Source organism: Neoarius graeffei, chromosome 12 (assembly GCF_027579695.1).
Source record: "Neoarius graeffei isolate fNeoGra1 chromosome 12, fNeoGra1.pri, whole genome shotgun sequence".
Taxonomy (NCBI): Eukaryota; Metazoa; Chordata; class Actinopteri; order Siluriformes; family Ariidae; genus Neoarius; species Neoarius graeffei.
The window spans coordinates 55,521,274-55,533,238 of record NC_083580.1 but is presented as its reverse complement, the minus strand read 5'-3'; positions in this window follow the sequence as shown (position 1 = coordinate 55,533,238).

The window sequence follows — 11,965 nt, the reverse complement described above, 5'->3', positions numbered from 1 at the left end:
AGAAAATGTTTGAAGCATATTAGCTGGGCTAAGGAGAAAAAGAACTGGACTGTTGCTCAGTGGTCCAAGGTCCTCTTTTCAGATGAAAGTAAATTTTGTATTTCATCTTGAAATCAAGGTCTGAGAGTCTGGAGGAAGAGTGGAGAGGCACAGAATCCAAAGTGTTAAGTCCAGTGTGAAGTTTCCACAGTCTGTGATAATTTGGGGTGCCATGTCATCTGCTGGTGTTGGTCCACTGTGTTTTATCAAATCCAAAGTCAAAACAACTGTTTACCAGGGGATTTTAGAGCACTTCATGCTTCCATCTGCTGACAAGCTTTATGGAGATACCATAATCATCAAAATTAAAACAAAAAAGGCTTGAAATATTTCACTTTACATGTAATGAATGTAGAATAAATGAAAGTTTACCTTTTTGAAGTAAATTTAAAAAAAAAAGGTTTTTCATGATATTCTAATTGTTTGAGATGCACAGTATATTCTTCTTCCAGCTTGTCCCAATTATGTGTGTGGGGTCGCTACCATGTGGCATATCATATTAATTGGAGTGCAGTTTTACACACACTTTTACCCTTCCTCCCACAACCCTCCCATTTCCAGGCTTGGAAAACAATCATTCACACACATCGGCAATTTAAAGTAGCCGTTTAACCTAATTGCATATCTTTGGACTGTGGGGAAACCTGAGTACCTGGAGGAAACCCACGCAGACACGGGGAGAACATGCAAACTCCACACAGAAAGGCCTCCATTGGCCACTGGGCTCAAACCCAGAACCTTCTTGCTGTGAGGCCACAGTGCTAACTACTGCACCACCTTTCCACTCTTGAGATGCACTAGTATATTGTTATATGCAAAGAAATGACAAATTCTATATTAATTTTATATGTGTTCATATAAGCAATATATCAAAGTCCCTCCTGTGCCAGGACCTGGTCTTCCCAGGCAATCAACCATCCCAGTACTGACCAGGCTCTTGAAGTTTATTGGGTGGCACCAATCTCTGTGTCTATAGACCCTTTTCAGTCACGTGACCTTCGTAAACGCGACCACCATTTTGGACATGTAGCGGACTTCGGCTCGAATTGGTTTGAATGCGAGGAAGGCGACAAACGGAGAACATACAAGAAAAAGGAGCGAGATGCAGAAAACACCTTCGCTATCCAGCGACGTAGGGCATTTACAGGGCGAGCAGAGGGAGAAATAACAACAGTAACGACACATTAGCAACGCTGTACAGAAATAACGGTTTATGGCACAGACCCTTTCGGTTCTCGCTCATCTAGCTGCTACAATGACTGCTTAGACTGCAACAATAATACCTAACACACATTTAAGTATCCGTCGTAAAGATGTGAAACTCGTCAAGTGACGAGTGTGTTCATTGATAAGCTAACAGAATCTAAAAGTAGACATACCATCACACTGCCCTGGCGCTGTGTACAGTTTACCTTCTATGGTTTGTGCACTCACTATTTGCCATTACTTTCTCCAACCCAGTGTTACAGATTACAGGGAACGGCCTGGATTTAAGAGACAAATACATGCTCCTATTGTTTTGAACACTTATTTGTAGGCAGTGCTTTAATTTGTAAAGTGGGAGGTCCCGGAGCGCAGAGGATGAGCGGCTCCGGTGCGGAAAAAAAGGGGGCGGGGCGCTGCGCTTCTGGGCATGTTTTGTAATAACACTGCAAATTAAGTTCATCTGCAGATATTTTGTGGATGTCGTTTCATGAGAGAAATCACCAACAAGGCAGATATCAAAATCAGACATTAACACTAAATAAACTTGCATTTTTTTATTTAATTATTTGGGTTTTTTTTTTTTTTTGTTACATAGTCAAAAGAGGTGTCGGATCACCGGATCCAGTGTAAATAGCTGCCGGAGCCAACGCCCGAGGTTCCGGAGCGTGCTCCGGCTTGCTCCCCCTCAAATTAAGCGCTGTTTGTAGGACACTGCCTCTGATCTGTCCTACAGTCTACCAACAGCAAAGGAACACAACGCTAGCTAATGTCGTTAGCTAATAGCTACTACAGAAGAACAAAGAGGTTACAATGGGTTATTTTAGCCTATTTGGTTACACACTCGCCGCCACAGAATGTTAACAGTAATGTAATGCCTTTTCTGGCTAATTTTATTCGTCTTACCTCCAACAAAGTGGTCACTACACAAGCGCTGGTATGCCGAGGGCTGCCAATCTGTTAATTTTTTTTAATGGCTGCAATCCATCTTCTCCGTCGGGATCCGATAAAATGATAACCCTTGCCTTGTGTGTTGATGGTTACTACATCCAGGTGCACAACAATATAGTGGCATGATGGAAGTCTTGCTGAAAATAAACACTTTTTTTGCTGCCATTCCTCAATGCTGGCTGTGGTAAACTACTGGTAGTACATGTCCAAAATGGCGGCTGCGTTTGTCGTGACGTCACGTGAAAAGGGTCAATAGCCTTCAGCCTCTCATCTATTGCACAGCTAGGATTACAGTGGGGGGCCAGTGCTCTGGTGACTGTGAGAGTTTGACTCCCTACTCGCATCTGTATTATGGTGTCTCTCAACAGATGGCAGTAATGATCATTTTTATGATGGGTTTTGGTATAACCCGACTTCGAGTAGAACTCGTGATCTTACGGTGGAGAGGCGGACATGCTAACCACTAGGCCAGCTCACAGTATAAGCAATATCTACAGTGCATATATTATTATGGTAGAAAAAAAGGTTGAACCATATCACTTTTGTTGGTTCAATGTTAGTAGTTACGTCTTGCAAAACAGAAATATCCATAAGCATACATTATAAAATGTTGCCCCATGTTGCCCTCGAAATGCTTCACAGTTTAGAATGGTAAATGTCTTCTTTTAACATTTAATCTTGCATGTTTATACAGTGGTGCTTGAAAGTTTGTGAACCCTTTAGAATTTTCTATATTTCTGCATAAATATGACCTAAAACATCATCAGATTTTCACACAAGTCCTAAAAATAGATAAAGAGAACCCAGTTAAACAAATGAGATAAAAATATTATACTTGTTAATTTATTTATTGAGGAAAATGATCCAATATTACATATCTGTGAGTGGCAAAAGTATGTGAATGTCTAGGATTAGCAGTTAATTTGAAGGTGAAATTAGAGTCAGGTGTTTTCAATCAATGGGATGACAGTCAGGTGTGAGTGGGCACCCTGTTTTATTTAAAGAACAGGGCTCTATCAAAGTCTGATCTTCACAACACATGTTTGTGGAAGTGTGTCATGGCACGAACAAAGGAGATTTCTGAGGACCTCAGAAAAAGCATTGATGCTCATCAGGCTGGAGAAGGTTACAAAACCATCTCTAAAGAGTTTGGACTCCACCAATCCACAGTCAGACAGATTGTGTACAAATGGAAGAAATTCAAGACCATTGTTATCCTCCCCAGGAGTGGTTGACCAACAAAGATCACTCCAAGAGCAAGGCATGTAATAGTCGGCGCAGTCACAAAGGACCCCAGGGTAACTTCTAAGCAACTGAAGGCCTCTCTCACATTGGCTAATGTTAATGTTCATGAGCCCATTATCAGGAGAACACTGAACAACATGGTGTGCATGGTAGGGTTGCAAGAAAGCCACTGCTCTCCAAAAAGAACATTGCTGCTCATCTGCAATTTGCTAAAGATCACATGGACAAGCCAGAAGGCTAATGGAAAAATGTTTTGTGAACGGATGAGAACAAAATAGATCTTTTTGGTTTAAATGAGAAGCGTTATGTTTGGAGAAGGGAAAACACTGTATTGCAGCATAAGAACCTTATTCCATCTGTGAAACATGATGGTGGTAGTATCATGGTTTGGGCTTGTTTTGCTGCATCTGGGCCAGGACGGCTTGCCATCATTGGTGGAACAATGAATTCTGAATTATACCAGTGAATTCTAAAGGAAAATGTCAGGACATCTGTCCATGAACTGAATCTCAAGAGAAGGTGGGTCATGCAGCAAGACAATGATCCTAAGCACACAAGTCATTCTACTAAAGAATGGTTAAAGAAGAATAAAGTTAATGTTTTGGAATGGCTAAGTCAAAGTCCTGACCTTAATCCAATCGAAATGTTGTGGAAGGACCTGAAGCGAGCAGTTCATGTGAGGAAACCCACCAACATCCCAGAGTTGAAGCTGTTCTGTTCAGAGGAATGGGCTAAAATTTCTCCAAACCAGTGTGCAGGACTGATCAACAGTTACCGGAAACGTTTAGTTGCAGTTATTGCTGCACAAGGGGGTCACACCAGATACTGAAAGCAAAGGTTCACATACTTTTGCCACTCACAGATATGTAATATCGGATTATTTTCCTCAATAAAAAATTTGACCAAGTATAATATTTTTTTCTCTTTTGTTTAACTGGGTTCTCTTTATCTACTTTTAGGACTTATGTGAAAATCTGATGATGTTTTAGGTTATATTTATGCAGAAATATAGAAAATTCTAAAGGGTACACAAACCTTCAAGCACCACTGTAATAGTTCCTTAAAATGAGACCACATTTTGTTTTTGAGCCATGCTTCTCAAAAGCTTGTGCGTGTGTCATCAGATAAGCTACCCTAGATTCCCCCCACCCCCCATCCCAACCAAAAACAAAATGCAGAATCAGCTATGGGAGCAACGCAGCCTGGAGAAGTTACAGAGTCCAAACCATGCACAGACTGGACCTAATTCTGTTTCTGCTGTTACTGATCATTTCAGCTGGCCATGATAGGTTTTGGGTAAAATGCAATGTCAAATGGTTTGTGGATATACATGTTCATGCAGATGAAAGAAAAAAAATGCTGTGAACATTTTGGATCTGTTCAAGCTTGATCTGTCCATCTGACAGAAATCTTGATAAGAGATTATATTTAATGCCTGTGAATGAACTCTGCTCCTCATTTATTATCATTATTAAGAGATAAGAACATGCAGCTGCATTTTCTTCTTTAAGCTAATACTTAAATGGATTTGTTTCTGATAGATTCTGCTTCTTGGATGGCATTTTAGCTGATGCTTATGCAAGCCTATCTTTAATACCGGCTCAATATAGCTCACTCACTCACTCTTTAAAAAAAATATTCAGAAGAATCCATTAGAAAGGGGCGGCACGGTGGTGTAGTGGTTAGCGCTGTCGCCTCACAGCAAGAAGGTCCTGGGTTCGAGCCCCGGGGCCGGCGAGGGCCTTTCTGTGTGGAGTTTGCATGTTCTCCCCGTGTCCGCGTGGGTTTCCTCCGGGTGCTCCGGTTTCCCCCACAGTCCAAAGACATGCAGGTTAGGTTAACTGGTGACTCTAAATTGACCGTAGGTGTGAATGTGAGTGTGAATGGTTGTCTGTGTCTATGTGTCAGCCCTGTGATGACCTGGCGACTTGTCCAGGGTGTACCCCGCCTTTCGCCCGTAGTCAGCTGGGATAGGCTCCAGCTTGCCTGCGACCCTGTAGAAGGATAAAGCGGCTAGAGATAATGAGATGAGATGAGAGATCCATTAGAAATTCATGCAGATAAGGGGAGAAAATGCTCAGACTCTCTACGCAGATGGTAACCTTATCTCAGAATCAAACCACAATCAGACCCTGGAGCTGTGAGCCAGCTTCATATACGGGTACCTGAGAGGAAATATTTCAGTCATAATAATAATAATGCTGTTGTCAGAAATATTTATCTTAAGGACTATTTATCTAGGGCAGGGCTTTTCAAAGTGTGGGGCACACCTCCCCTAGGGGGCGCCAGAGTTCTTCAGGGGGGGCGCAACGTGAGGAAAAATAAACCAGAATAAGTTACTATTGCGGACATTTAGTGAACTTCAGCTAGCCTTTACCAGAGACAAAATGGATCGATTTTTAGTATCTAAATCTACAGTGAGTGAGGAGACAGAGTCTGGGCCAAGCAAAAAAAGAAGGAAGTATGACCACGATTATTTAAAGTTTGGATTTTCATGGACTGGATCTGAAGATGCTCCACTGCCACAGTGTGTTGTCTGCCAAGAGGTGCTAGCTAACGATGCTATGAGATGTTTAAAATGGGTAAAACAAGATGTTGTTTTTTTTTTTAAAAGCACAGATGTTTAAAATGTGTAAAAAATGTTTTAAAAAGTGCAGATGTTTAAAATGTGTAAAAAAGATGTTTTAAAAAAGCACAGATGTTTAAAATGTGTAAAAAAAGATGTTTTATAAAAGCATAGAGTTTAAAATGTGTAAAAAAGATGTTTTAAAAAAGCACAGATGTTTAAAATGTGTAAAAAATGCTTTAAAAAGCGCAGATGTTGAAAATGTGTAAAAAAAAAAAGATGCTTTAAAAAACACATGTTTAAAATGTGTAAACAATATTTTAAAAAGCGCAGATGTTTAAAATGTGTAAAAAAAAGATGCTTTAAAAAACACGTTTAAAATGTGTAAAAAAAAAGATGTTTTAAAAAAGCACAGATGTTTAAAATGTGTAAAAAAAAGTTTTAAAAAGCACAGATGTTTAAAATGTGTAAAAAAGATGTTTTAAAAAAGCACAGATATTTAAAATGTGTAAAAAAAGATGATTTAAAAAAGCACAGATGTTTACAATGTGTAAAAAAATGTTTTAAAAAAGCAAAGATATTTAAAATGTGTAAAAAAGATGTTTTAAAAAGCACAGATGTTTAAAATGTGTAAAAAATGTTTTAAAAAAGCAAAGATATTTAAAATGTGTCAAAAAAGATGTTTTAAAAAGCAAAGATGTTTAAAATGTGTAAAAAAAAGATGATTTAAAAAAGCACAGATGTTTAATATGTGTAAAAAAGATGTTTTAAAAAAGCACAGATATTTAAAATGTGTAAAAAAGATGATTTAAAAAAGCACAGATGTTTAAAATGTGTAAAAAATGATTTAAAAAAGCACAGATGTTTAAAATGTGTAAAAAAAGATGTTTTAAAAAGGACAGATGTTTAAAATGTGTAAAAAAAGATGTTTTAAAAAGCACAGATGTTTAAAATGTGTAAAAAAGGATGTTTTAAAAAAGCACAGATGTTTAAAATGTGTAAAAAAAGATGTTTTTTTAAAAAGCACAGATGTTTAAAATGTGTAAAAGGAAAAAATAAATGTGTACAACAACCATTTTTTAAAAATACGAATGGAACATTAAGTATAGCGACAACAAATATTGTAAGGGGGGGGGGGGGGGGGGACGCTGTTGTTTATTTGCTCTCTGAGGGGGGCTGACTCTCCCACACTTTGAAAACCCCGATCTAGGGTATTTAGAAATAAGATTACCAAAAAATCTACACATGATAAAATGTACAATTTCTATCTATCTATCTATCTATCTATCTATCTATCTATCTATCTATCTATCTATCTATCTTGATGGATAGACAGACAGACACAGACAGACAGACGGATAGATAGATCAGTTTATTAATCCCAGAGGGAAAATCACACATTAAAGCAGCTAAAGAAGTGTTTGCAGTAAGACATAATCAAGGGTAATTAAATAAACATATTCAGTAAGGTTATAAATAATAGTGTAAATAAAATAATGATAACTTTACGTCCTCTGTATGCAGAGGTGGATAAAGTACCCAACTTCATTACTTAAGTGAAAGTACAGATCCCACTGGTCAAATGTTACTCCAATACAAGTGAAAGTTGTATAGTCAAATTTTTACTTAAGTTAAAGTACTGAAGTATTTGCTTTTAAAAATACTTAAGTATTAAAAGTACATTTTCTGTCAACGCATTATTGTATTATTGCCATAACACTTACAAAACCTAATACTGTTACCAAAGACAGAAATGTGAATTCACAAAATGAACACATGCTGTGCCATCATGGTGGTTTAATGTGAAGCTAGCTACTCAGTGAAATTCCACCTGACATGCTAGCAAACTCTTTTCAAACTCGAAATCATATTTAGTAGCTAATGCTACTAGAAAAGAAAGATTTCTATATTCTGTTTATTTGGCAAGCTTATGCTAAAACATATTTCTGAAAGGACTTCAGGTAAGTTAACGTTATTCATGTTAGCATAACTCTGTTTTTACATGCTAACTAACAGTGTCCAAGTTAACTAGCTACGTGTTAACATTAGCTGTGGACAAGGCTATGGCAACCTGGCGGGCAAATCCAGAGAAAGTCATTTGACTAACCAGACTGCATAGCTATTGCAACGTTATCGCTAGCTCTAAAAGCACAGACAACTTCATTGCAAGCTTTTTCTTGGAATAAAATGTTTATATACCTCAATATTCTTCCGCAGGTTGGATGGTGAGTTTTTGTAGGCAGTGATGTGGTTTGTTTTCGGCAAACAAAACAAACATTTAAAACAAAATGAATCTTTCATCCTTTCAGAAAACTGAAACATGGGTTCATGGGCCATGGGTGCGTGCATTCTCCAGAACAACTGCCTCCTTCCATTCTACCATCAACTGATCATGTTAAATAATCCTGTAGAGAAATCATTAAACTTGATTTTATACAGTCTGTGGATGTAAAATGACCCTAGTGATTACTGAAAGGCTGTCTCATTGTCACCTGCGAATAAAACAACCACATTTTAGAAAAGAAAAGAAAAAAACATCCACTTTCAAAGCTGCTTCATAGTAACGAGGACATCGATAGAACTGTAGTGGAGTAAAAAGTACGATATTTGCCTTTCAAATGTAGTGAAGTTAAAGTCGTAAGTTTCCAAAAAACATAATACTCAAGTAAAGTATAGATACTCAAAAAGTGTACTCAAGTAAATGTACTTCGTTACTGTCCACCTCCGTCTGTATGTAGTGCAATTATATAATGAATTCACAGCAATACAGGAAACAGAATGCCACCAAGTGCATTTGTAGAAGTCAACAAACTCAACATCCTGTCCATGTTATGTTTATTGGTCAGGTTGTGGTCCTCTTCATCCTGAAAATGACCACCATTTCCTTGGTCTTGATCACAGTGAGGAGCAGATCATTTGTTCCATACCACTCAACAAAGTTATTTACTAGGTCCCTCTTCCCATCCATCCCTGATGGACTTAACCACCTCACAGACATTAGAAAATTTTTGCATGTGACAGTGATCCATCTTGTACTAGAAGCCTGTAGTGTACAGGGTACAGGGGAGGGGGATAGCATAGTTCCCTGTGGTACTCTGGTGCTGCTGAGCAGACAGTCAGACAGGCAGCTCCCCAGCTGCACAAACTGAGGTTTGTCTGAGAGGTAGTCCTTGAACCTGGAGATCACAGAGGTGTCAACCTGCATTCTACCCATCTTCTCACTTAGCAGGAGAGGTTGGATAGTATTGAATGTACTTGAGAAATCAAAGAATGTGATTCCCACTGTGGTGTTGGTTCAGTCCAAATGGAATGGGCCTTCTACAGTAAATAAATTAGTGTATCATCCATGCCTACCGTGCCCTCAATGTGAGGGCAACTGGTCTGGAGTTATTGAGGGATGATGGAGGCATCTTCTCAGGGATAGGGACCAGACATGATATTTTCCACAGCACTGGCACCCTCTCCTGGAAAATATCTCAGCTTTTCTGGAAATGGCGTTAGTATGATGAAGATTTCTGTGAGGAGACATTTATTTAACATTTTTCTGAAGGAGTCTCCAGAGTCAGCATTTTGTAACAGTAATTGAGAACCTGATGTGGAAATGACTGATTCATTGATAACAGGAGCTAACTTTTGTGGATGCTTAAATCTAAATCTGTTTCGACCTCACTTTGACCATCACTACAGTCGAAATAATATGATGATAGCCTTTGTTCCACCTGCTCTCGAGACCTAATGTAAATGTCATGCCCATGCACCCAGGAAGCAGAACTTCCAGCACAATAAAAGCGGGGTTAACTTCCGGCTTGTCCTCTTTGTCTTTCTTGCCTTAGATATCAGGTACAGGTAAGGTATTGATTTATCCTCAGGTAATCTGCCACTCAATTCATCATGCATGTGGTTCAGGTGCCTCATATCCCTGTGATTTGTGGCAGTTTTGCTTTACTTGGAAGTGATCATTGTATTGTTTCTTTGTTAGTCAGAAATTAATTTGCTTACATGCTAGCTGTGGCTCCACATTGTTTGTGATAGTTGCTGTTTCTTTCACCAGTGAAACATAGTGAATATACTTAATTGCAATTTCAGTATGTATAGTAGCCCCTATTGTGCCCTATATCACTGTTTGCAGTTGGTGGAGTTTCAGAGTTGGACCTGCTAGGTACAATTGCATACTGGTGCGGGCCATCTTCTTGGTGTGGGCTTGATTTAAATTTTACTGCTGTGCATGGCCAGTGGGGTTGTGTTGTATCCTTGTCCTGCTTTGTACAGGAGTATGATGGCTTCACATTGCTATTCGTTTAGTCAATCAGAATTGAACCCCTGTAATGGGCATGGAAAATGCCCTTCATGCTTGGGGATTGCTCATCTGAGGGAAGACGTGCATAATCCCTACCGTGGAGCTTGTGACCTGTCTAAAGAGGAGCGACTCCATCATACTACCAGGGTTTGTAGCTCTGTGTCGGATCACGGTAGGGAGAGGGGAAGCTCTCCAGACAGACATGGTCATAAGTGCTCTTGCAAGCACCTGTGTGAACATTGTCATGATTCCCCTCACAGATTCCCCTTCAGCTTTTTGTTTGATATAGAAAGGTTTTACAGAGCCTTTCTGAGATTACCACTTTCTAAGCAGTGTTTGTCACATTGGGTGGTTGATGTTCTTCCCCATGCTTACACAGAACATGGGTTTCCAGTTCCTACAGGGATATGAACCCAGTGTAGCTACTTTATGGGCTGCACTGAAGGCAGTTCCTTTGGGAGACATTTTTGCTGCAGCATCATGGTCTAAACAATACACATTTGCAAAATTTTACAGAGTTCATGTGACCTGTTCAACACCAGTAAACACTGCTGCTCTTGTGTTCCCCTCATTTTGATATGAGTCATCCTGTTTAGACCATAGTGATGGTCAGAGTGAGGTCGAAACAGATTGTAAGTTATGAATGTAACTATGGATCTGTAAAACCAAAGGATGACTGTCACTCACAACACTCTAAGGCATCCAGGGTAAGAAGATGAACCAGAAGTTAACCCCACTTTCATAGTGTGGGACGTTCTGCTTCCTGGGGTCATGGGCATAATTTAGTTTACATTAGGTCTCAAGACAAGGTGGAACAAAAGCTATCATCATCCTATTTAGACTGTAGTGACGGTCATCCTTTAGTCTCACATATCCACCGTTACATTCATAACTTATGTTATCTGTAGATAAATAGTAAGATGTGTTCTTTAATAAAATAAAAAAATGTTAGCCTAGGCAAGCTGCTATGATATAAGAGGAATAAAACACTTTGTGACATACTATTATAAGAAAACAATGGCAGTAACTTTGCTTATTGTTGAGTTGTATCACACCACAACATCCTTGGTAATTTACTCTAATATCATGCCCTAAATGTTTTATTCCTTACATACCATATGCACACTGTGTATCAGCAAAACATCCAGAGTGTATTATGGTTCATCCTCCTCTTTATTACACCCTATCATTATCATCAGTATCATTTGTCAGATTTTCTTTGCCTTCAGGGATCTTTCATTTTTACCTGGTGAAGTATCAGCCCCTGATGTATACCGTATGAGCCATTCCACCGAATCGGTGTCATTTCCGTCCCTAGAAAATTATATGTATAAATGCACATAAAAATGTACTTTAAAATACATTTCCTTATTACGCAGAATGTCCTGCACATTGATCTGATTTCAAATTTAAGATATATAATTGTAAGGATTAATAAAAACTACCTAAAACACTGAAAAATAGCATGTGTTACCTGTCCCCGCACTCTAACTATACTTAACTATGAAATATTATGATTAAAATCCTTCAGAAACAGTATTTCTTTTGCACTGTTGTGTGACTCCATATCTTATCCATGGTTTAAATATATTTTTTTCATAAGAAATCCACAATATCTTAGTTAAAATACACATTTTCGTCGTGTCCCTGGGTTTTCACTCAGT